The following is a 23,993-nucleotide window of genomic DNA, read 5'->3' as shown; positions in this document are numbered from 1 at the left end:
GGGCTGCTCCCCATTCCCCTAAAATCTGGGGACTCGTGTGGAGATGAGCCTCCAACCTGCACAACCCCAGCTCTTGCTTTTGTATACCGCATTCTAGTTGTCGCACGCCATAGATTGTCTTGATAGAGACTCCCCAGAGGACAACCTTCATGGTTTCCAATTCCACTGCCCTACTTGAGGTCGATCCCCAGTTCTCCTCAAAGTAACGAGTCAGCGTTTCAGTGATCACTGCAACAAAGGGGGGGTCCATGAACACCTCTGCACACAATCGCCAGGAGGGTATTTCCAGACATTCCGGTTTCCCCCACAGACTTAGCAAGACTGGGGAATGATCTGAGATATATCTAGGCAAATACGTTATCCCATCCACCTCTGAGGTGAGGTCTAATGACAGGAAGAAGTAGTCAAGCCCGCTGGAGGTCCCTGTTGCCGGCGTACACACGAAAACGTTATTTTACTCGGGTTGCAATCCCTCCACACATCCCTCAACTGCAATCCCTCCCTGAGATCTTCCAAAGTCTCCGTCATCCGAAGCTTTGTGTTTGCATGTGGGGGTCCGACCTAGTACTTAACGCTCGAAAGCGCAACGATCACCACTTACTGGAACCCCTCTGAGGCGGAAAGCCGGAGGTTTTGCAAATTACTTCGCATTTCTTCTTTTTTAAAACTGTCACCTTTGTGTTGTGTTTTTAAAAATAAGTGATATTAGCTCACCTGTGTGAAAGCGCTGCTGTTACGCGCTAAGACAAACCCTCCAGAATCAGGAAAACGCCCTCACCGCCAGCGCGGCAAAGGTGTAGCCACGCTCACTGCGAGGCCACGCCCTCAACAACTTCTACAAATGTGCCGACCCCCCCAGCGCAGCGGACGAGCGCAGCGGGAGCGCCGTTTGCGCGCCGAAGGCGCGCCTAAGGCAAGCCCGTCTGCGCCCGTCCGCGGCAGACCGGGGCCTGGGGCCATAACCCCTGGTCATTTTTACACATATTCCACCCTCTCATTGCTGTCACTTAGGCCCACTGACAGCGCCGGACCTGCCCCACCCGCTTTTGTTCTAAAGCGTGCCGCCACTCACGGCATTTTGAAGCCCGAATTCTCTCTCGGCAAGGCCCCTAAGCCCAGGTCCTATGCACCTCATCCTACTCCCAATGAATCTGAGGCCATTTTCAAATGCCTATACCTAAACACTAGATCCATGGTTAAACACCATTTGGATATCTTTCTCCTGCTCCAGGAGGAACAACCTGATTTTTTGTTTCTCTCTGATACTTGGCTTACTGAGGGCTCCCTACCCGACATCTTAGCGGCAGTTCCCTCAAACTACTTTATTTTACACGTCGACAGACCAGCCGGCAAAAGAGGCGGGGGAGTTGCTGCGATTATTCGCAGCACCCATAAAGTCTCCTCTCTACCATCCTTTGACATATCAGGAACAGACAACTTGATCTTTAAAATGGATACTAATACTGGATCATTACTTCTCATCCTTATATATCGCCCCCCCCAAAATACGCCCTCTTTCTCGGCCTCCCTAGCTGAACAACTTGCTCCTCTGATAATCTCCCATAGTAAAATTGTGCTGCTAGGAGATTTCAACCTTTGGCTGGACTCCGCCGAGTCTGACTCTCAGGCAGCCACGCTGAAAGAAACCCTCCTCGACATGAACCTCTCTCAACATATTCACCTTCCTACTCATGTCAAAGGGCACAGCCTAGATCAAATCTGGTCCCAAAACATTTCCTTGGCTATTCAGTCTATCACGCCCTGTGTTTGGTCGGATCATTATCTGATCAATTTTACTATGACTACCGGGAGGAGTAGAAACCCCCTGCCCAAGCCAGGAGGAAAAACTAGAAGGTGGAAGAATGTTGATGTCCCCGCTTTTATTGGTTCATTAACTTCTTCCCTTCCCCCGTTTGACCGGGACATCGAAAAGATGGAAGAAGCTTTCTCAGGGTGGCTACTTCAGGCAGCGGACGCTCACGCCCCCTGTACCTACTTTCCACGCTCTCGCCCCAATGACGCCCACAGGTGGTTTACACCTCTTCTGAAAACCCTCAAACTTGAGGTCCGTCAATTGGAGCGCAAGTGGCGTACAGCCTATTTAGAACAAGACAGGGCTAACTATTGCAAGGCTCGCAAAAACTACCAAAAGCTTATCCTAAAACACAAAACCGACTATTTCTCGGAAAAAATTCTTAAGGCTCATAATCAATCCAAGGAACTGTTTAACATTGTGGAAGATCTTAGCACCAGTAACAGAACCTCCCTCCCGACAGTTCCCACTCAGGAACTTTGTAATTCATTAAACTCCTTTTTCTTTGACAAAATCTGCACCATTAAACAAAACATTCCTACCACTCAGTCTCCCCTTTTATTTGCAGACACCTTTTACAACCCTACTACTCTGGACTCCTACCCCCCCATTGAAAACGTTAACTTATCTAAACTTCTTTCTAAAATTAAATCCGGCTCCCCTGATGACATCTGCCCCCCTTACATCCTGAAAGAAGTGGGTACCAGCATCCCTGGGGGCCTACTTCCCATGCTGAATGGCTCACTTGCTCAGGGTAAAGTTCCTAACAACTTTAAGAAAGCCCTCCTTATTCCCCTCATAAAAAAGGCAGGAGCCAATCCATTAGACCCACTCAATTACAGGCCTATATCTTTGCTGCCATACTGCGCTAAACTTTTGGAATCTCATGTATGCGACAGCATCTCCACATTCCTCGAAAATTCGGAATATCTAGCACCTAATCAGGCCGGTTTCCGCCCTTGCCATTCTACTGAGGCGGTCATCCTCTCGGTGCAGAATACCTTGAGGCGGAATGCGGATGAAGGGATCCATCAAGCTCTGGTACTTTTAGATCTTTCTGCTGCCTTCGACACGGTCGACTATACCATCCTGGTCGACCGTGTCGAACAGGCAGGCCTCAGGGGCCCTGCGCTGAGCTGGATCCGTTCATTTATCACTGACCGAACTCAATCGGTCAGATTGGGCTCCTTCACAGCTCCCACCATACCCACCATCTGTGGAGTACCTCAAGGCTCCTCGTTGTCTCCCCTGCTTTTTAATTTGTATCTACGCCCTCTTTTGTACTCCCTCAGGCACGCTAAGGTCACCATTCTCAACTACGCCGATGATTTGCAGCTCATCTTTCCTCTGAACACCAAGGACTCTGTGGTAGAATTCCAAAACACCATGTCCCACATTTTGAGTTGGATGAGCTGCAATCACCTGAAACTTAACCCAGGCAAGACCGAACTGGTCTTGCCTGGACAGAGCTCCCTCAGCTGGAACCCCAGTTTCTGGCCCTCCTGCATGGGTGCCCCCCCATCTAAATCATCCTCGGTTAAGAGCCTTGGCATTTTCATTAGTGAGGATCTCTCCCTGAAAAAACAAGTCGGAGCTGTTGTTTCCTCCAGTTTTTTTCAGCTGAAGAAAATAAAAAAAATCGCCCGCTTCTTCTCCCAATCTGCCCTCACTCAGATCGTCATCTCCCTGGTTTTGTCCAGATTGGACTTTTCCAACAGTCTTTACCTCGGGCTCCAAACTGGAGAGCTAAAACGCCTCCAGCTGGTTCAAAACCAGGCAGCCAGACTTCTCTTGAACATCCCTAGAAGGCAATCAGTCAGATCTGGCTTGAAACAGCTGCATTGGCTCCCGGTTGAGCAACGCGTGGCCTTCAAAGCTGGGTGTATCCTCTTCAAGTCTTTACACGACATTGGCCCCATTTTCATCAGAGAACTATTTAAAAAATACAGCCCCTCCCGCAACCTCCGGTCTGCTCATAAAGCCCTTCTGACTATCCCCTCGTATAAGAAGAAGCGTCTCGGAGGCAGCTGCTTTGACCATCTTGCAGCTGCCTTCTGGAACTCTCTCCCTCTTCATCTGAAACTTAGTGACAACATCCTCAGCTTCAGACACTCTCTGAAGACCTGGCTCTTCTCCCAGGCGCATCACTAAGCTGCCTTTTCTCCACCAACCGATGGCCACGCCTGTTCCTTCCTACAGCGCCATGAAGCCTCCGGGCGTACGAGCGCTTAACAAATATCATATAACATTAACATCCAACGTTCCACCCACCGCACAATTCATGTCGCCCGCTACGATTATACCCGCGCCCAAATGGGGCACGCCCACTGTCATTAACTCATGGAAGAAGGAGATACAAACATTATTGAGGGCCTATATACTGAGAATTCTCAATTCCCTCCCATATAGTATACCATGCAGAACCACATACCTCTCCTCCGGATCTGTTATGTGATGTAAATATCTGAGGGGAATCCCTGGAGCTACCCATATTAGTGTCCCTCTTGCAAAGCCTGAAACATTTCTGACTCATATTTTAATCAAACTGATAAGTGCGACGGTGATGATGTGGATGATTTACCCCCACACAATGATGTTGAGGAGGGTGAATTATTGGTTGTATGGATTAGACGCTCAGCTGTGGTCCTGTACCTAAAGCTGGCTTCAATTGAAGTCAAGACAAATGCACTTACTGAGGTTTTGCACCCTTGGCCAGTCCCTACTGAGACCTTACTTCCATTTAATAAATGCCTGATTGATACCCTTACGTGTACTTGGATGGAGCCTTGCTCTTGCCCACCTGTCAACAGGCAGGTGGCCAGTCACTACAGACTAGCGCAAGGCAACCCCGATTTTCTTATGCGGCACCCAACTCCAGAGAGTTTAATGGTTCAAGCTTCTACCAGCAAAGCAAACTCTAATGCATGCCACACAACCTCTCCAGATAGGGAGTCAAAAAGGATATAGAAGTTCTGTAATCAGATGCTCTCTTCCTCCAGCTTGGCATTGTGTTTAGTCAATGCATTTTACCTACTAAGCCATTATACACACACTCTTTTGGGACAGGGCCAGTGTGATCTTGATGGCAGTCCCAGAGTAATTTTGAGACTCTTTGGCTCAAACCATTCAAGACGGCCAGGATGCGGTAAAATATATCCTTAGAGCTGGCCAGGATACTACTGACTAATCGAGGTGCATTGTAGGCCCTATTTTGGTGCCTCATTGCCACATATGGATGTAATCCACTGGCTTTTCTTGAGACAAGCAGGTGTATCTAATAGAGATGCATTTTTATGGGACCTGTCTCTTTTGAAAAAAGTCTGTTTCTGCCCACCAGTGCTTTAAAAAAAGCAGTACCACAGTGCATTCCATGTCTTTTAGCCCCTGCCCGACAGTTTCATCAATAGCATAACCCTTCAAAGGCTATTCCAGAGGGCTGCTGTATAGACACCTCAGCAGTCACCCCATACCTTTCATGGCCGGGGATCAAGCAAACAACATGCAAGACACTATGGTTCCACTCAGGCCTCCGCTCCTGTAGAATTAGCCTCCAAGCCATTTTAGATTACCTTTAGTGGTACTCAGCCACACTGGCACACTCAGGCATTTTCTTACTGGGTGGCAGGCAGTGGCTGATCCTCTGCTAAGGTGGAGGATTAGCGCCCTACTGCTTTTTTACAGTGAAAGACAGAGAAAATAAAGTGATATTAACTCGCGGTATTATCATTTTATTTTCTCTTACTTTCACCCACAGATTTGCCTGGGTGAGCATGGGCAGGGGAAGAGTGTGTGTACCCTTCTAAAGTGCGCAATGACTGCTTGACGGCCCTATTGGGCTGCCCAAAACAGTTGTGCGCTCTTCGCATGTTCTCCGTGCAGGCTGCATCACAGCCTACGCGGACAACATGCTCAGGCCTCCAGTCAGCGTCTGAGCACTGAAAAACGGTGCTCAGACAAATCACAATGCTGCCTTGCAGCATTGTGATTGACTGACTGGGAGCCTGGGTGTGCTTCCTGTGGCCAACTCTGAGCAAGGAGGGACTACGGAGGGGGTACAGGCGAGTAAGCGGCAAAAAGGTACATTTTTTTAATTTTTATTTTTATTAGTTTCAGAAACACATATTGCGCATAGCATTAACGTCATACATTTTGAAAGAACTAGTTCAAACAAACAATCCGTGGGTATCCAGTCTTAGTGCCCAATTGCCCTCCAACACAATAACATTTGTCGGTACAGATATTCAATTAATACATGCAGATAGACAGTGCTTTATATCTTCACATTCTGATAATGTTTGTTGGTCCTTAGATCTCAAATATTGCAACAGTGGCTCCCAAATGTCTTTGGGTTGAAAAGGGGCAGGGAGCTCTTCTGCATACAATTCTAGGTTCTCCCTACAGTACACAAGATCCCTTATCCAATTGTCCGGCAGCGGAGGAACTGAACTGTCCCATCTCATCGCCACCCTCCTCTTGGCCAACAGTAATGCAATTCCAATAAACTTGCCAATTGGACCTTTCGGAGCCGGAGTGTAGCACAGCAGACACACCTGTAGGTACAATGCAGGGTAATAGTCGTCATGGTTTGTAGTCTGTGTAGCACCTCCACCCAGACCCCAGCCACCTGATTGCATTCCCAGGCAAGGTGCCAGAAGTCAGCCCCCTGTGCCCCACATCGTTTGCACGTATCATTGTGCCGAAGGCCATATTTATGTAGCTTCAGTGGTGTGTTGTATGCTTAGTGCAAGAATTTAAAATGAATGATGCGTAAGTTACCGTTGGACGTGAATGCGCTAGTTACCTGACAGCGATAGTCCCACTCCTTTTGTGTGAACTGAGGGAGGAGTCTATTATTCCAGCGATCAAGGCTTCTGTCCGTGCTAATAACTTTCTCGTCTCTTGCAGCCCTGTATAGCTTGGTAATCAGTTTCTGCCATGTGGGGCTTACTAGGAGCGTCTCTAAGGTTTGCAATGTCTGTGGTTCATCGGGAAAGGTATGGTAGTATGCCTGTATCGCTTTCTTAAGTCGTAGGAATTGGAATAAAAATAACGGTGACATGTTGTGTATATATTGCAACCCATCTATTGTGATGAAACTACTATTTGGGTAGAGGACTTGCATTTTGTCTATGCCTACTGATTTTAGGGCATGCATGGCTCCTGCCTCCTGTGTGACCGATAGTGCTGCATGTCGATCTAATGGAAGCATGGGGCATATAGTGGGAGCTTTGCCGTTATCCGGCCCAGTGCCTGCCAGGCTGCAACCGTGGTATCTATTGTATTGATTTCCTATATGGGGGTACCTCTGTGTGAGTATGACAGAATGCATCTTATTGGAATCGGGTGTGCATCCCCATCTTCAACCGCTACATGAGGAATGAATTCATGGTGCTGGTACCAGTAGTATGAAAACTGCGCTTGAGTGCATAGATAGTACAGATACATGTCTGGGACACTAAAGCCACCTTTACCATAGTCCAGTATAAGTGTATCCCAGCTCACACGGGGAAGCTTGCCTCCCCATACCAACCTCACCAATAGTGACTGTATGGTTTTAAGAAATTGGTGAGTCTATTTTATGGGTATGTTGCTAAATAGATATAGAAATCAGGGCAGGACCGTCATCTTGATACGGGTATGCGGTCAGCCAATGATAGCGGCATCCTTGATCATCTGTCTACTTGTTGTTCCAATACTGTGCAGGCAGAGCCATAGTTTTCCTTAATGACCATTTCCGGGTCGCGATCAATCCATATCCCCAGGTGTTTTGCTGGGTCAGATCCCCACTCAAGAGGAAACTCCAGCGCAGTAGGCAGGGGCAGTAATCATGGTCAGAGGTACTTTCACCGATTTGTTCCCATTGATGCTGATCCCCGAGAGGCGCTCAAACCTAATATACTCATGCAGGATTGGAGATAAGAACGTTTACGGTTCCCTGATAAAGAGCAACATGTCGTCAGCATAAAGTGATATGCTCTCCGGACGATGGGCAAATCTAAGGGCCGCATCCCTATGCCGTTGCCTGATGACGCTGACCAGTGGTTCCAGCATAAGGGAAAAGAGCAGCGGTGATAGAGGGCACCCCTGTCTTGTGCCTCTACAGATCCTGATTGGTTCTGATGTTAGCCCGTCAACCCGGACGCGCACTCTTGGACCAGTATACAGTAACCGTATCCATCTACTGTAGAATTCAGGGACCCCCATGTGCTGAAGTATTTGAAACATATACCCCCATTCGATGGAATCAAAAGCCTTGGCTGTGTCCAGCATCACTGCCTCAGCCTGAAGCTTAGAGTGAAGTATATGGAACATTGCGAAAATTGTTTGCAAATTGTGTGATGTGAACCTGTCTGGAATAAATCCAGATTGATCGGGGAGAACTAACATCGGCACTAATGGTTGGAGCATCGTGGTCAGGACTTTTGCCAACACTTTTGCATCAGTATTAATAAGTGACAATGGGCGATACGATTCGCAGATGTGTGACGGTTTGCCTTTTTTTTTTAACAAGGTGATTATTAGGGCTCCTCTTAGCGATGGCAGCAGTATTCCCGACTCGTAGGCTTCATTGTACATACCCAACATATCGGGTGTGAGTTCATCTGCAAATTCCTCATAGAATTCACAGGTGAGGCCATCGGGCCCTGGTGCTTTCTTGTTAGGCAATGATCGAATTGCCTCGCAGATATCAGCGGCCTCAATCGGTTGGCAGAGATATTTGTGTGTCCTACGGATAACCAGGCGGTCACGACATCTGCAAGGTAATTTTCTAGGTCCTTGGAGTCAGGTACCCTTTTGGAGGTGTACAATTCTGCATAGCATGTGCGGAATGTGCCGCAATTGCTGATGTGGAACAGTGATCCCCCTGTGTGGTCTGTGAATTTTGTTATGATTTGACGGTCTGTTCTTTGTTTGATCTTGGAAGTCAGATTTCATCTGGGTCTGACTCACTCGCCATATGCACGGGCCACGTGTCTCTTAGATAGGTAACGTACCTCACCAGCCACCACTTCGTTATACTCTAGTATGAGATCTTTAATACTGGCGAGTGTTTGCGTGCATGGGAAAGTCTCATAGTCTTGTTCAAGCTGCTCTAATGTGTTTTCCACTCTGGACAGTTGGGCTCGGAGATCCTTAAGTATGCCTGCTGTTGTGCCAATATGTTTGCCCCTGATAGTGACCTTGAAGGCCTCCCAAAGTGTTGCAGCACTGCTCAGCGACTCTTTATTTAAATCAAAGTATTTGACTATAGCCTCCCTGATCGTTTCGGTGAATAGAGGATCAAGAAGCGCCTCTGATCAAAACCGCCATGTAAACTGATGGGGGATGCTAAATAGGATTCATAGTGTGATTCTAACGGGGTTGTGATCAGACAGTGTTCTGGGTAGCGTGTCTATTGTGGACACCCATGCATTAGTACTCTCACTCACCAGCCAGTAGTCCAGCCTTGACCTACTGCCGTGAGCGATCGAGGTGTGCATTCCCACCAGCCTATTAATGTTACGTATTCTCCATGCGTCTACAAGACCTAGTTTAGCCATCCCATTGTTTATAACCTGAGCAGCTCTGGGTGAATGGCCACCACACCCACTGGATTTGTCTTTGCTAGGGTCCAAATGTGTATTAAATTCCCCGCCCCAGATAATTTCAGCGCCAGGCCAGTCCCATAATACATTAAATATGCCCTCAAAAAAGCCAGGCTCGTTAGTGTTGGATCCGTATACATTGACTATGGTTATAGCTGATCCAGCCAATTTGCCGTGTATTATAGCATATCGTCCCACATCATCCGTGCAGGATTTAATCAAAGTGAACAAAAGATTTTTCTTTACAAGTGTGAGCACCCCTTTGGCATATGTTGAGTAGGAGGACGCCAGCCTGTACCCCGCCCACTGCGCATCTACTTTTGTTTCATAGTGCTTTGTCAGGTGCGTCTCCTGCAGGAGTACTATCCTGACATCATTTCTGTCCAAATAGGCCATTACTTGTCTAATTTTTGGGGGGGAATTCTGCCCTTGAGCATTCCACGTCATGCATGATATCTGCTCATTAAGTAGCACTGTCATGTTATACCGTTGTGAAATCTGCTTTTTGCATCTTTACAGTGGACTGAAATATAGTTCAACATTGGTATCAAAGGATCACATTGAGCCATGTAAAACAGTCCCCGTTACTCCACCTCTTATGTCCACCCCCACCCACTTCAGCACCCCCAACTTACCAAAGCCATCACTTAAACACAACAACAACCACCAAATACAAGGTACAGTAGTCATTAGATGTGGGGTACACCCGTGGGGGAGCGCAGGAGCATCTTTAGCCTCCCAGGTAAAAAGGGAGGTGGCTGAACAATGTAAAGAAGTTACCCGCTTCTTGTAGATATCTAAACTGAGGAAAAGACATAAATGTGTTCCTGCTTGCGGCATCAACTACGGTGCGTGTGTTACTATTGAATTAACTTACAGCCATTAGGATATCGGGAGGCATCTGAGCGTGACCCCCTTTTGTATATACACAGAGCAAGAGGGAACATGGGGTCATATGCATCAAAAAACCATATTTGCGATTCTCAAATAGCGATTTTTTGAGAATCGCTATTTGAGAATTGCAAAACGGGATGTATTTAAAAATTCGCACATATTTTGCGAATTCTTAAAATTCCTTAATTGCGATTAGCAAATTGCGAAATCGCAATTAAGGAATACCTTCCCATTCATTCCTATGGGCCAGGAGGCCCATAGGAATGAATGAGAAGTCATTCTCAAATTGTGATTCGCAATTTGATAATCGCAAATTCAGAAAAATTTCAAAGGTGCATGGATGTCATGATGACCTCTTGATGCACTCCTGAAATGAGCATGTGTGCGCATATGGCGCACATACATGCCATAAGGGCATGAATGTGCGTCACATGGCACCTAGAAAAATGCCAAAAAGTGCATTTTTTTTAAGAAATTGCAAAATACCACCAACTTGAAGTTGGTGGTAATGTGCGATTTCTTAAGGAGAAATCGCACAACTTGGGTGCTTGTTACATAGCATTTAAGGAATCGCAATTTGCGATTCCTTAAATGCTTACGCAAAATGAAGGAATCGCAAAATTAGCGATTCCTTATTAGTGCGATGCGAAAAAGGCTCATACATCGAGTTTTGCGATTTTGTATTCGCAAACGCTGTTTTCTTGCGAATCGCAGCGTTTGCAAATACAAAATTGCTTGATACATATGCCGCCAAGTACCAATGGGTTTGTGGTATCAGCATGTAAAGTATGAGCACTCAGCCAGAGCAACCGTAGACTTAGTGTATCCTGGATTAGTCCTCTTCTTCTAGTGTGCCAGATTTTTCTTGACTGCGACGCCTTAGGGCTTTAGCATAATCCATGGCCGCTTTAGGGCTAGTGAAGATCCTGAACTTCCCCTGCGCACCAATGCGCAGGCCGGGTAGAGCATAGAGCATAGCTTATGGAACACTCTCCGCCAGCAGTAGCTTCTTCACCGATTGGTACTCCTTCCTTGCTGCTTGGACTGCGGCAATGAAGTCCGGATAGAAGGCCAGATTATTTCCTTGGTAGTTTATGGTGCCCTGTTCCCCGGACATGCGCAGTACTGAGTCTCGATCCCTGTAGTTCAACAGACGGGTGATAATCGGTCTTGGTGAGGCTCCGTGGGGTGGGGGGTGGGGTGAGCCGCCAAGGTGCTCTGCCCCAAAAATCTCATGTAGCATCATCTCAACACAGGATTCCAGTCTCCTTGTGTTGGTTGATTCCGGCAGGCCAGTGATTCGTAATTTGTTATGTCAGGATCAGGCATCAAGGTACTCATTCTTAGCTTGAATGATGGCGAGCACCTTTTCCATGTCGAGAGTCTTGGTGGTCACTTCTAAGTTATCCTCAGCGTCCGAGATGCATTTTTTAGCTTCGCCTAACCAGGTGACGTGTTTATCTAGTTTTACCGACATAAGGTCCATCCTGATATTAAGCGCATCAATTTTTCCATCTATAGACTGGAGACTTATTTGCATGGCTAGAAGCGTTGTTTCGAGTGACGTTGAGTGTTCAATAATGGCATCCAGCTCTGAATCTGAGGTAGCTTTCTGCTGCGATCTGCCTGGCGCACGCAATTCAAAGTTGAGCCGGGATTTTCCTCTGTCTGTTTTCCCCATGCCTGCCCTCTTAAGTGTTACAGCAGTAGGCCTGGGCAAAAATTTCGTTCCGTTCGCGGAAATTGCGATAATTTGACATTTTTGCGTTCCGCGGAGAGCACGAAAATGTCAAAAATTCCGGTTTCCGCAGCTTGGCGATAATTTGTTTCTTGCTCGCGCTGTAAAATGATACATTCTCGCGCACGCGCGATCGCCTTACCTGAATCCCTGCGTTCGCCGACAAGTTTTCTTGATCCGGTCGCGTTCTCCATGAGATGTTGTATTGTTTTTAGCCATTTGCGCTGTCTCGCGACAGTTCGCGCCCGCAGTGACGTCATGCGTCGCGCGATCACGTCTTTCTTCTCGCGATCATGCACCGCGAGAACAACTCAAAACAAGATGGCCGCGCCCGCAAGCAACCACATGGGTAAGTTGGCGACCCGCAACCATGCAGAAAATCTCGCGAACATGCCGGAAAAAAACTTCCGCATCTTCGCGATATTTCTGCTTGTTTGCGATAATTTTAAACATTCTCGCGATAATTTGCGAAGGTTAATTCCGCAAATTCCGCCCACCCCTATACAGCAGTGTGCAGCCTAATGGTGATCACCAATCCTCACTGGGCCCTGGAGTGCACAACGGTAAGCTGTGGGTACATTGTTACAAGAGGAGCAGCAACCAGCATGCATGTACAGTATAGAATCCAAGGAGTGAATTTATTAACCTGCGCACGTTTAGAGCCAGGAGATGAGCAGTACAGTCACAGCAGTGTGCAACCTAATGGTGAGCACCAGTCCTCACTGGGCGCTGGATCGCACAACTGTATGTAGCGGGCAACGTTGTTACAAGGGGAGCAGCAGCCAGCATGCATGTACAGCATAAACTCCAAGGAATGACTCTATTCACTTGTGTAGTTTCAGAATCCGGCGATAAGCAGTGCAGTCAGGATCTCACATCCAACCCGGCAATCACATTTTACACAAGCTGCGCTGTTTATGAAATCAGAGCTGTGGCAGTGGGATATTGTGCTAGGTTCTAATGTCTGGGCAGCTGAGGCAACTCTCCACTGTTCTCGCACCTCAGCTGCACGTCAATTGCTAAAATCAGCACCCAGTTCCTCCAGGATCACGGGCTGAACAGTGGGGCAGCAGAGGTCTTACTGAAGAGAGGCCTCCGGCGGGTCTAGTCACAGCGCCGCACTCAGAGGCATCAGTGGGAGGATATTCAGCAAGCGCTTGCAATGGTGGCCCTCCGCACCGCCTCCAATGCTCAACATGGGCCCGCCCAATTATCAGCGCTCGGCCGTCACCGAGCCGCACGGAGCACTTGTCAAGCGTTCAAAGGTATTGTGTCCCCCTGGGAGACCTTTCAGCGCTCACTTAGTCGTCCGCCGAGGCAAGGGCACGTGGAGGGGGAAACAACCTTTCCAACGCAGTCATTACATCGCACTACCTTTACAACGCAGTCATTACATCGCAACATCCTTTACATCGCATGCCATTACATCGCATGTCACTACAACGCATGTCATTACAACACATGTCACTACAACACATTCCATTACAACGCATACCATTACAACGCATAGTTTTTACCCCTACACTATCCAACATTTACCCTACTGTTGCACTCACTGGAGTGGTAATAGTAATTTTTACCCCTACTCTATCCAACACTTACCCTACTGTTGCACTCATTGGAGTGGGAATAGTAATTTTTACCCCTACTCTATCCAACACTTTCCCTACTGTTGCACTCATTGGAGTGGGAATAGTATTTTTTACCCCTACACTATCCAACACTTACCCTGCTGTTGCACTCACTGGAGTGGCAATAGTAATTTTTACCCCTACACTATCCAACACTTACCTTAAATGCAATGTAATGATATGCATTGTAATGGTATGCGTTGTAATGGTATAATGCGATGTAATGGAATGCGTTGTAAATGTAGTTTCGAAAAATGCGTTGTGATGGCATGCGATGTAAAAACATGCGTTGTCCAATGTGGTACTATTACTCCATCAATCTGCTTCCAGTCCATTCATTTAATTTGACAATTCATGCATGAGCACTAAAGTCTGACCCCAAACATGCCCCCCTTTGTTTGCAGATCATTGAAGAAGAGCATATTGTGTAGGTGGGATGTGTTCAATAGTTCTGCTTCCACTTTAAAACATGAATTAGCGGGCACCATTTACTTCATGCAATGGACAACTGTGGCTATACATTAGTACAATGAATCCCTCAACATTTCCAAAGTGAACAGGATCAACAGAACTTGGTCGATCTGACAGAAATTGAAATATGGGAGTAGCAGAAGAAAGTGCCATCCAGGTGTCATAAGCTGCTTTCTTCCCTCTCTCATGAAAAGCCGACATGGTGTCGCAACCAGTAGCAGCATGGAAAAGGGGCAGAGAATCACATATATCAATTCCTAAGCTTTCTGCATTACCGTGAGCTGGTATGTAGCAAAACATTTTTCTGTACCAAATGCTAAACACAATTGTTGACATTCAATATTTTTAAAAATAGCAATCGCAAGAACTACTACATCGGTATCTACTGTACGAATCATTATTTCGGAATGAACTTCAGTTGCTGCATGGAAAGAATGAAACAAAACTTATGCGTCAACTTTCTCATGATTGCAAGGCGATATCATTTCGAAATTCATAATTAGTGTGTAACTTGGAACTTCATCCTGACAGGTGACAATTACTTGCTTCCCTTCGATGGTAATAAGTTGCACATGTCCACTCAGTAGACCAAAAACCTCTGTTTTATTTTTGCCTCATCCAAAGAAACTATGCCAATCTTTGGCTACAGGAGTGTTAGATTCAACTCGCTTGCGAAGACCCTCACCTCTTTTTTCTCTAACACTTTGCTTGATGCTTTCAGTAATCTATATATATCCCACACAAGATCCAATCATTTTACATTCCTTGCTTGAGTATCTATGTAGGGTATAAAATATTTTGAAGGGTAATCAAATGTTTTACAAGACTTGTAATTAGCATACTTTCGATAGCTGTACCATTTAATATATTTACATCCACCTCTGGAGCAGTGTTGTATATATTGGTACTTTCGGCAACGCTGTCCAATAGCTGCAACTTCTGTCCTTGTTTGAGTTTTCCATTCACAGATATAGATGGCCGAAAAGACTGATTCTCATGCTTGAAAAAATCTTGTCTGACACCCTATCTATAATCTAGAAAACAGATTTCAAATACTTTTTACCAAGGATAGTTTGTCTTTGGACTCAGAAGTTTTGTGCAGGCTGGTGCTGAATAATTGAAGTTTGTTCCTTGGTACGGTATCTGTAATGGGCGTTGAACACATTTGCAACACCTCATGAAAATTGGAGTTATATTGCGCTCTACCAATTTCATGTGCTGTTTTCACTGATGTGATAACTGTAGCAGGCATAACTTTGTTGCTGCCGAGATTGAACAGATCACCACTCTCCTCCAATTTGTAGCAACAAGATCATTATGCTGGACAGCTTGACCATTGGCTGTGGGTGTTGCAATTAGGTATTGTTTTAGCTTGGAACTCATTTTCAGGCACTACAGAAGACTCATTGAAGATGAAAAAAAGAAAGGAACATATTAACACATATGAATAAATGTTGATACATGTCAATAAGTATGAATATTTACATCAAATTTATAACAGATTTGAATTTAAAAGTGTTCTATGTGATTTTGGTGGCCATTTTATGACGTCATAGGCAAGATCCACTTAGAGTCTCGCTGTTATATGATTACTTGTCAAGTCTCCACTCACCTGAAATCCAGGATGTTCAATTTGAGAGATGAGACGATTGTTCTCTATACCCCAGAAACTCTATACCTGTTCGGATGTACTCAAAACACAGCTTGACAAGAATAGACTTCCTGGGGAAGGGGGAAAATGGGACAAAATAATAAAAAAAGAAAACAAACACACTTCTTCCTTTGGACCAGGGAACGTCTTTGGCGCTGACTGCAATCTAGTCAGTTACTCTGTGGACCGTATTGACTTTCTGATTTCTGGCATCTAAATACAATAAACAACATTAGCTAACACCTACTTACACATTGAATTCAGTTGTTTAAACATTAAACACGGTGCATAAAACTATACCTTTCTTTTTGTATATTGCGTAATTCACAAGAAGCCTTATAGTCACTCTCTAGCATCTGGAGAAAAATGTCTGCAACAATGTATATAGCTTTCTGTAGTAAAACAACATGAATTACGTGAAATGCATATAGTCACACATTCACTAATACAAATCTTTTAATGCCTTATGCCACACTTACTCAAAAAAATATGCGTCTGAATTCTAAATATAAACTCTTAATAAGATTGCAGGGATTGAAGTCCAAAGTCTCAAGATTAAACAAATATTGAGAACAGCTTGGAGATGAGTCTCTCCCTCTTGAAGTTTTTCAATGCCCAAGAAATGCGGAATGAGAACAAAAGTACCTTCATGAGTTGTGCGCTCTGTTCACTGTCTTTTAAAATGTTAAATAAATAGAAATACCTGTATCAGAATTCCACGCTCTGTCTCTGCAAACGGGAGTATGCTGCAATCAATACCTTACTACTTTTCCTTTCGTTGTTTCTGGGAGGGTAGATTCCCCAGACGAATCGGATTCAGAGGAGGGAGATGTCCTGCTGGCTTGGCAACCAAAGCTCACTCGGACAGTAGGATCGGGTCCGGAAACCAATTGGATGAAAATGAAATCTGCAACGCGGCAGCGGCAAGACGAGAAATCAGGTAAGTGAAGATTAGGAGGACGAGAGCCAGCGTGTCACATGGCGCTGGAGATCTACTTATAGGCCTCAGCGGGGGGGGGGGGGGGGTGCATAGACGCCTGTCACCGGCTCACATGGAAATGAGCTCAGCTCTTTGCAGGACACGTGTACCTTCAACTGCAGACAGCAGATTTCAACAAAATCATGTTTTTATGGCTTTTATCGATTTAAAAAGCCAAACAAAGTTTGTTGACAGCAGTATGTGATTTCAGAATAAATGAGAAAGATTAAACTGAGCAGTTAAAGATTATCACCAACAAAAAAAACACGAACGACAACAATTATACACAATTAGACTGGGAATGTTGGACTGAGAACCACTGTATAATTCTATTGGTGTATATTTAATAAAATATGCGGAAACACTTACTATGCAGAAACACTTAATGCACAATGTTGGTACTAGCCATGTTCAAGACACGACCCCTAACATTACTATTACAAAGACGAACGTCTGTACCAACTTTCAGCTTTCTATCCCAAAGTGAATGATTTTCGTTCGAAAACAGGCTGAACAGCCGTACTGTTACTTATGAATACTTGCCAGGAATCTGACCGCATCTGTAAAGGTTCCTTAAGCAGAGGTCCCGTGTTGGAGGGAGGACCACCGGGGAGTCGGGGAGACTATTCCGGGGCACCTTCCTACCGCAAAGTTATAGCCGAGCGCCGCTGAGAAGCCCCCTCGGGGAGGTCTTTCTCCTATGATCGTACTAGGCCCAGTAATACCACCACACAGGACTCAATATCAGTTGCTTGCCTTGGTTCTTTATCAGCAGTAGTACGTTCAATATTTACAGTGGGATCGAGGGATCCAGTAAGAGTCTCAATGTCTGTTAGAGGGATAGGGTAGCGGGACAGTCTTAGTACCAACCAGGTACGGGAGGGCTCTGCGCCAGACCTTGAGTGCTGGTCTCAGAGCGGCTCGGACGTGGGGAGCCGCGACGGCGTCTGCAGGGCTCGGGTGGTAGTTCCTCTTGGGTCGAGCCGCGACACAGTCAGCAGGGCTCCGGTGGTAGGTCCGCTTCGGTCGAGCCGCGACGAGGTCAGCTGGGCTCTGATGGTAAGGTTCAACAAGGTCGGGCCGCGACAGCGTCAGCAGGGCCCCAAGGTTCGTGAAGGTCTTTAATCACGGTGGAGCCGCAACGTCGTCAGCAGGGCTCAGAGTGTGGGTTCAGGATGAGTCTTCTTCCGTAGGGTCAGCCGCGATCCGATCAGCAGGGCTCTTGACTCCAGGATACAACTGTTGTCCTGTTGTCGGGTCGCCCCAGATATAGGACTGGGGCCCTTTGATGTCCGGACCCTTGCGCCCGGAGGGGGCGGAGAGGCCGAGTAGGGAGCGGCCAGACGCCCAGCAGGAGAGGCGCCAGGCCCCAGAGAGCTGTGGGGCGATCGCACCTAGGTGTGGAAGGACGGTTGGGGGTCCCATCGATACTGCCCTCCGCCGGGAGTGGGAAGGGTTCATGTGGTATCCCCCGGGCCAGGGGTTGGCGCCTCGATGTCGGGCCTCGCTGGGACAGAGGCCGAGTGGAGCGGGGTCACGTAGGTGGTCACGTGGAGTGACGTATAATCCAAAATGGAGGAGCCCCGAGGTGCATGGGACCTCGTGCGGCTTAGCGAGGGGGAACAGGACCACGCCACGAGGCCGGCTCCAACATCCCGCATGCCCCTATGTCAGTCACTACAAAACTATTAATGCTGCATACCTTATTGTTCAGCAGTGAAGCTTATCAGATTGTTTCAACAAACTGCAGTTCTTATAACAGCCACTAGATGTGAGTATGAGCACACGCCTCAAGACTTGGAAGCAGCAGAAACATCAGGCTACAAGAGAAAACTACATTCTCTGGTGAGTTTTCGTCCAGCCTCTCTGAACAGCTGGATATCCTTGCAGCAGCAAATCACAGTTTTGTGAACCATGTTTGAGCGAACAGGAGCTAAACTAATGTTCTGCCTCAGTGACTGAGGCAGACAAACTGCTGGAGGCTGCATTAAAGATACGTAAAGCTAAGTAACTAATCAAAGCTTGTTCATGTCCTGTCATTGCACAACGGATGCAGGTCACACAAGAACATGGTTGAAATCGCTGCTGTTGTGAACAAAGTAAGGCTCTGCAAGTTCCTGTAATCTGTCAGTTTCCCCTTCTGAATCAGACATTTAAAGGAGTGGCGCCCAGCATCTCAACATGAGCAGTGATCAGCCAATAGTGCACGAAGGTATACAATCACAAAGCCTCTAGATGGGAAGGAGGCAAGTGTGAGACTTGTTTGAAGTGAGTGTGCTTAGCCGGTGAGATTCTGCTGCTCCAATGTGAGGAGGAGGGCGTTTGTGCTGCAAGTGGGAACTGTTTGAGCTCTTGCCACCTGACTGCACCAGCACTGAGTGCCCGCTCCTCGGAAAGAAACAATTCCATTTGAAAAATCGAAATTAATACAACCTAGTGGAAATTCCAAATCAAAACATATCTTTTAAAATGTTATTTAAAATGACACCATACAGTCGACACTAAAGGGGGTTAACTATTATTCAGCAGTGCACACTGTGCAAGAGCAAAATGTGAATGAGACCACAGTAGGCTAATAATGTATGAACAGGGATGACAGAAAGCCTCTGAAATTATGTATATCATATATATTTTGTTTATTAAAAAGAAAGGTGTTGGATAATGCCTGACCTAAAACGTTCCTGTAGTGACAATGAAAACAATGCAGTTTCTCTTTATCCAGGACAGGTCTCCAGTGCACTGTCAGATACAGATTTAAAGACACCTCTTGATTGAGGATATGGTCTCTAAGCAGAGCCCCATCTAGCCATGTAACATTCCCCTACTCTACGCCAACCAAACTTAATGTAATGGGGAGCCGCGAAGAACAGCCAACTGGTCAAGGGAGCCACGGGTCAGAATAGTTTGGGAACCACAGCCCTATGTGGTGTTGTGCAGCTCCAAACTTCACGGAAGTGTAGGAGCGGAGCCACATACAAGTATCAGCCTGGCGCACTGACGTCAATTTCTTTCTATCTTTCTGTACCTTTCAAAGCAGTTCCAGGGCTAGGCTCCTCATTTTTTCGGTTCTGCTATGACAATTAAAACAAAGTCCAGTTTGCTAGGGAACCATGCTCCCAACCAAAAGAACAGGTTTCAAACCATGCTGTATCTGCAAAAACAATGTTGGTCACATACCTCAGTGAGGTTTGTCTTTGGTGAGTGGGCTCAGGACCCAAGGGGATTTGAAACTGGGAGATGGAGCTGTATCTTTGCAAGCACAAGATGCAATAATAATATGAGCTACGAGAGCACTCCCACTCGACCTATGTCTAATTTACTGGTGGCTATAAAAGCTCACCGGGCTCCCAATTATCACAATACATTTTTTTTAAAATTAATTTTAAAAACAATATTTTTTTTTTTTTATGTTCATTTTATCAAAAGTTAAACCAATTTATACAAATACTTTCCTTTTTCCCCACTTTTTTCTTATATTGCTATATTATGGTATACAATTCATCATTTCATCAATTTGGCATAGTGCACAATATTATTCTATGTAATTCATCATTTTATCACTTCAACATGAGGTGAGTTGTATATAATATTAACATAGACACCCCGTGCTGTGATCCACTTGACACCACAACTACTTCACATCTCATCACCACCTACCCAAGCATTCTACTACATGCATACTTCACACCCATTCTGTATCCAGCTTTAATGGCATACACTTTTCTTCGTGTGAATCACGCATTGAAGAATCCCTCTTTAGTTATCCATGATTATGTTACCAGCTGGATTTCCTTATTGTCGACACACGTTTCGGTGGGTTACTAACTTTTTAACCACCTTCTTCAGGACCACTCCTATATAAATTAGTATTAAACGGAGGGTACCGGGAAATCAGAGTCAGTCCTTTCGACATAGAGTCTAGTTCTGTTTCCACCAGTACCGGAACACAACCCTCTTCTGATATTGACGTCTGACATCGAACTGACTTCGGCTCAATCTCGACCAATGTCACGCTAAGAAACTGCAAAAGCACACCTGAACACTACGCACCCTGATTCTGACCTATGCTTCTGCCATTTCATACACATCTGCAAAAACTCCATTCTATTATGGTTCTGACTCTGAGCCTGTGCCGAACAAAGGACACCCCAGGATGTGGATGATGATGATGACTGCACAGATGATTCCTTCTACACAGATTTGCAAGTTGCCAGTGGGCTCGACACCTCTCCTGAGGTAGGGCTTCATTCACCACTTGGGCCACAAACAGAATAAAGTGCCTCATTTGCAGTGAAGGTCAGAGGGAGAGCTGAGGTACGGGATTTACAGCTGCCTTTAGTTCACATCAAAAGAACATTCTGACAGATTTCACAGCCAAGGCCAGCTGCTCCTCAGCCCTTGTTCTCTTTTAATGAGGCCCACACTGATATCTTGATGGACACTTGGTTGAGGCCAGTTCCCGTTAACCAGTGAAAAGGCAGTGAGCCAAGCATCACAGACTGGCACCTGTGACCCTGATTTTCTTAGTGAAAATCAACCGGTAAAGTAAATCCCAACTCATTCCTAACCACTCCTGTGAATACAGATTCTAAGAGGATTGAGGTATTTGTATAGCATATGTCTTCCTCCAACATTTCATTTTAGATTTTTATAGCGTGACTTATCACCTGTGAGGGTATCCCGGTGCTGTCTATGGGTACAGGGAGATTAAGTGTTTGTCAAGAATCAGGAGATGTTGCCCAGATGCAGACACTTGAACCTGGATCCCCAGCCCCTGAGTCGGCAGCTCTGGCGGCTGCGCTACTCTGACATTCAAGTATTGCAGTCAATACATGCTGTTTGTTTTTCGTAAATACTTGTGGAGGTGTTCCACAGGATATTCCGATAATATACAGGACTCCCCCAATAATATGCCTGTTGATGTCTAGGGAGGACCTGGCCATGGCAGTTCGGGCTGAACTGTTCACATGAGGAGCAGAGTCAAGACTGATTTGCATAAGGCTGGGTTTGAACTGGGGTGGCATAGTGGGCAAAAGAGCAATGGATTCAACCCAGATCTCTTGACTGAAGGAGAGTGGTTGAACAGTTTCAGCACTCCGTCCATCATCTTTTTGTGTTTGCTATGTTCGCCCTAAGTGGCCAAGGGAATGCCCAGACGTGGCTCCCTTACTTGCTGTGCCACTGGATTGAAGCTAGCCTAAATGATATGGGGTGAAACCCCGAAGCCGGTCCCAGGATGCCTGTTTCCAGTCCAGGAAGGACCTGGCCTGGCAGTTAGGGCTGGACTGTTCCCATGAGGAGCAGCCTCAAAACTGATTTGCATATGATTGGGTTTGAACTGGGATGGCATAGTGAGCAACCCAGATCTCTTGATTGGGGGTGAGTGGCTGAACATTTTCAGCACTCAGTTCATAATCTTGTTGTGTTTGCCATGTTGATGTGTCCCACTTTTTCGGTAACACAGCAGATTCTGCCTTGGACGTCTAACAGGAGAGCACATTCGAGCGGCATCCCTTGAGGTGGTTGAACCCTGAAAACCAGTTTCTACACCAATTCAAAAAGTTAAAAAGCTGTTCTGGTTGGCTGGTGTATAAGCATAGACGGTCCCCAAAACTAGTACAGCAGTCACCCAAGTCCTTCAAGGCCATGGATACAGGTCTGGTAGATAGCGCAGAGGTCAGCAGGGGCATCAGTCCTCCCAATCCTCTTCTCCAGCTGCAGTAGCCTCCAAACCGTTGGTGGGGGGCACAATCCACCATTTCCTACCAAGGTGGTGATCCATCATGTCTGACAGGAGGGTCTTGCAAATTGTCAGAATAGTTATGCCCTTCCTATTTATTTATTTTCCCTGCCAAATATTCTCCCCACATCAGAGTGAATTTCAAAAGAGCACCTGACCATTCTGCTGCAGAAGGTGAGAGCTATTGAGAAGGGAACTGGACACGAAAAAGAAGATAGTTGTTACTCTGGCTATTTCCATGTTTCAAAAAATGAAGGGAGTCTCATGTCTATTTTGGACCTTTTGCCTCTGAATGACTTCCTGTGGAAGGACAAATTCGAACTGCCCTTACCCAGAGAACTGAATGTGTCCTCTAACCTGCAGGAAGCGTATTTTCATATACCCATGCTTCAGTCCCAAAACCTTATTTGAGCTTGAGGATAGGCCAGAAGCATTTTCAGTTTGCTGTGTCCCTCAGTGGCCTCAACAGCACCCCTCAGGTGTTCACAAAATCAATGGTGGTGGTTGCTGTTCACCTCTGGAGGTTAGGGTTACAAATCTGCCCCTCCCTCAATGACTGGCTGTTGAAGGCAGGCTTACCAAAGTTAGGTGTAGACCACCTTTAGGCGATTGCAAACCGCCTTTCATTGTTGGGGATAAGTATTAACAAGCCAAAGTCGTTCATGGCTCTTTCACAGAGCCATCCATTCATTTGAGCTATTTTGCAGTTTCAAGCCTTCTCTTTGTTGAAGTGCATCCAGGATATTTGAGCTAAGATCTTGATGATTCAGCCTCTACCCTGGGTCAAAGTTATAGCAGCTCTGAGACTACTTGGCTTCTTAGCCTACTTCATCTTTCTTGTCAGCTGTGCACGGTGGCACATGCAGGCTCTGCAATGTTATCTGAAAAAACAGTGGGCCCTGCATCGACAAAATATGGCAGATCTTGGAGGCGACTGCGCACGATCTGCAGTGGTAGAAGCCCAAATGCAATTGGTCCAGCAGCAGGTGCCTTTTCCTTCCCTTACTCAGAAGTGACTGACACATCCCTACCGGGGCTCGGGTAGGTCATATAGTGGAGATGGGAATCAGAGGACTCTGGTCTCCTACAAAAGCCTGGCTCCACATCAATCTATTGGAGTTGAGGACCATTCACATAGCTCTGAAGGCCTTCCTACCATACATCAAGTGGAAGCTTGTGCAGATTCTCATGGACAACTTCACTACCATGTGGTATTGTCACAAGCAGGACAGAGTTGGGTCCTGGGTCTTGTGCCAGGATGTTTTGCACCTCTGAGGTTGGTTGGAGCACCAAGACATTTATCTAATTGTGAACACCTGGCAGGGTCCCTGACTGCCAGAGCAGACGGGCTGAGTAGGTAGCACAAGTGGAGTCTTCATTTCGAGGAGGCAGAGGGCATCTTCAGACTGTGGGGAGAACCTTCGCTAGATCTTTTGGTCACATCCAAGAATGCAAATTGTTAAACGTTTTGTACATTACATTTTCTCTGT

The 23,993-nt window shown here is 46.2% G+C and overlaps 1 protein-coding gene across 1 annotated transcript in view; it reads left to right on the top strand.

The window, feature by feature from the left end:
* LOC146772765 (rho guanine nucleotide exchange factor 11-like) overlaps positions 1-23,993 on the top strand; it is a 237,740-nt gene that overhangs the window by 171,343 nt on the left and 42,404 nt on the right.

The sequence above is a fragment of the Triturus cristatus genome, chromosome 12 (genome assembly GCF_964204655.1).
Source record: "Triturus cristatus chromosome 12, aTriCri1.1, whole genome shotgun sequence".
Lineage (NCBI taxonomy): Eukaryota > Metazoa > Chordata > Amphibia > Caudata > Salamandridae > Triturus > Triturus cristatus.
The sequence above is the reverse complement of the archived record's forward strand: the minus strand, read 5'-3'. Positions and strand labels throughout refer to the sequence as shown.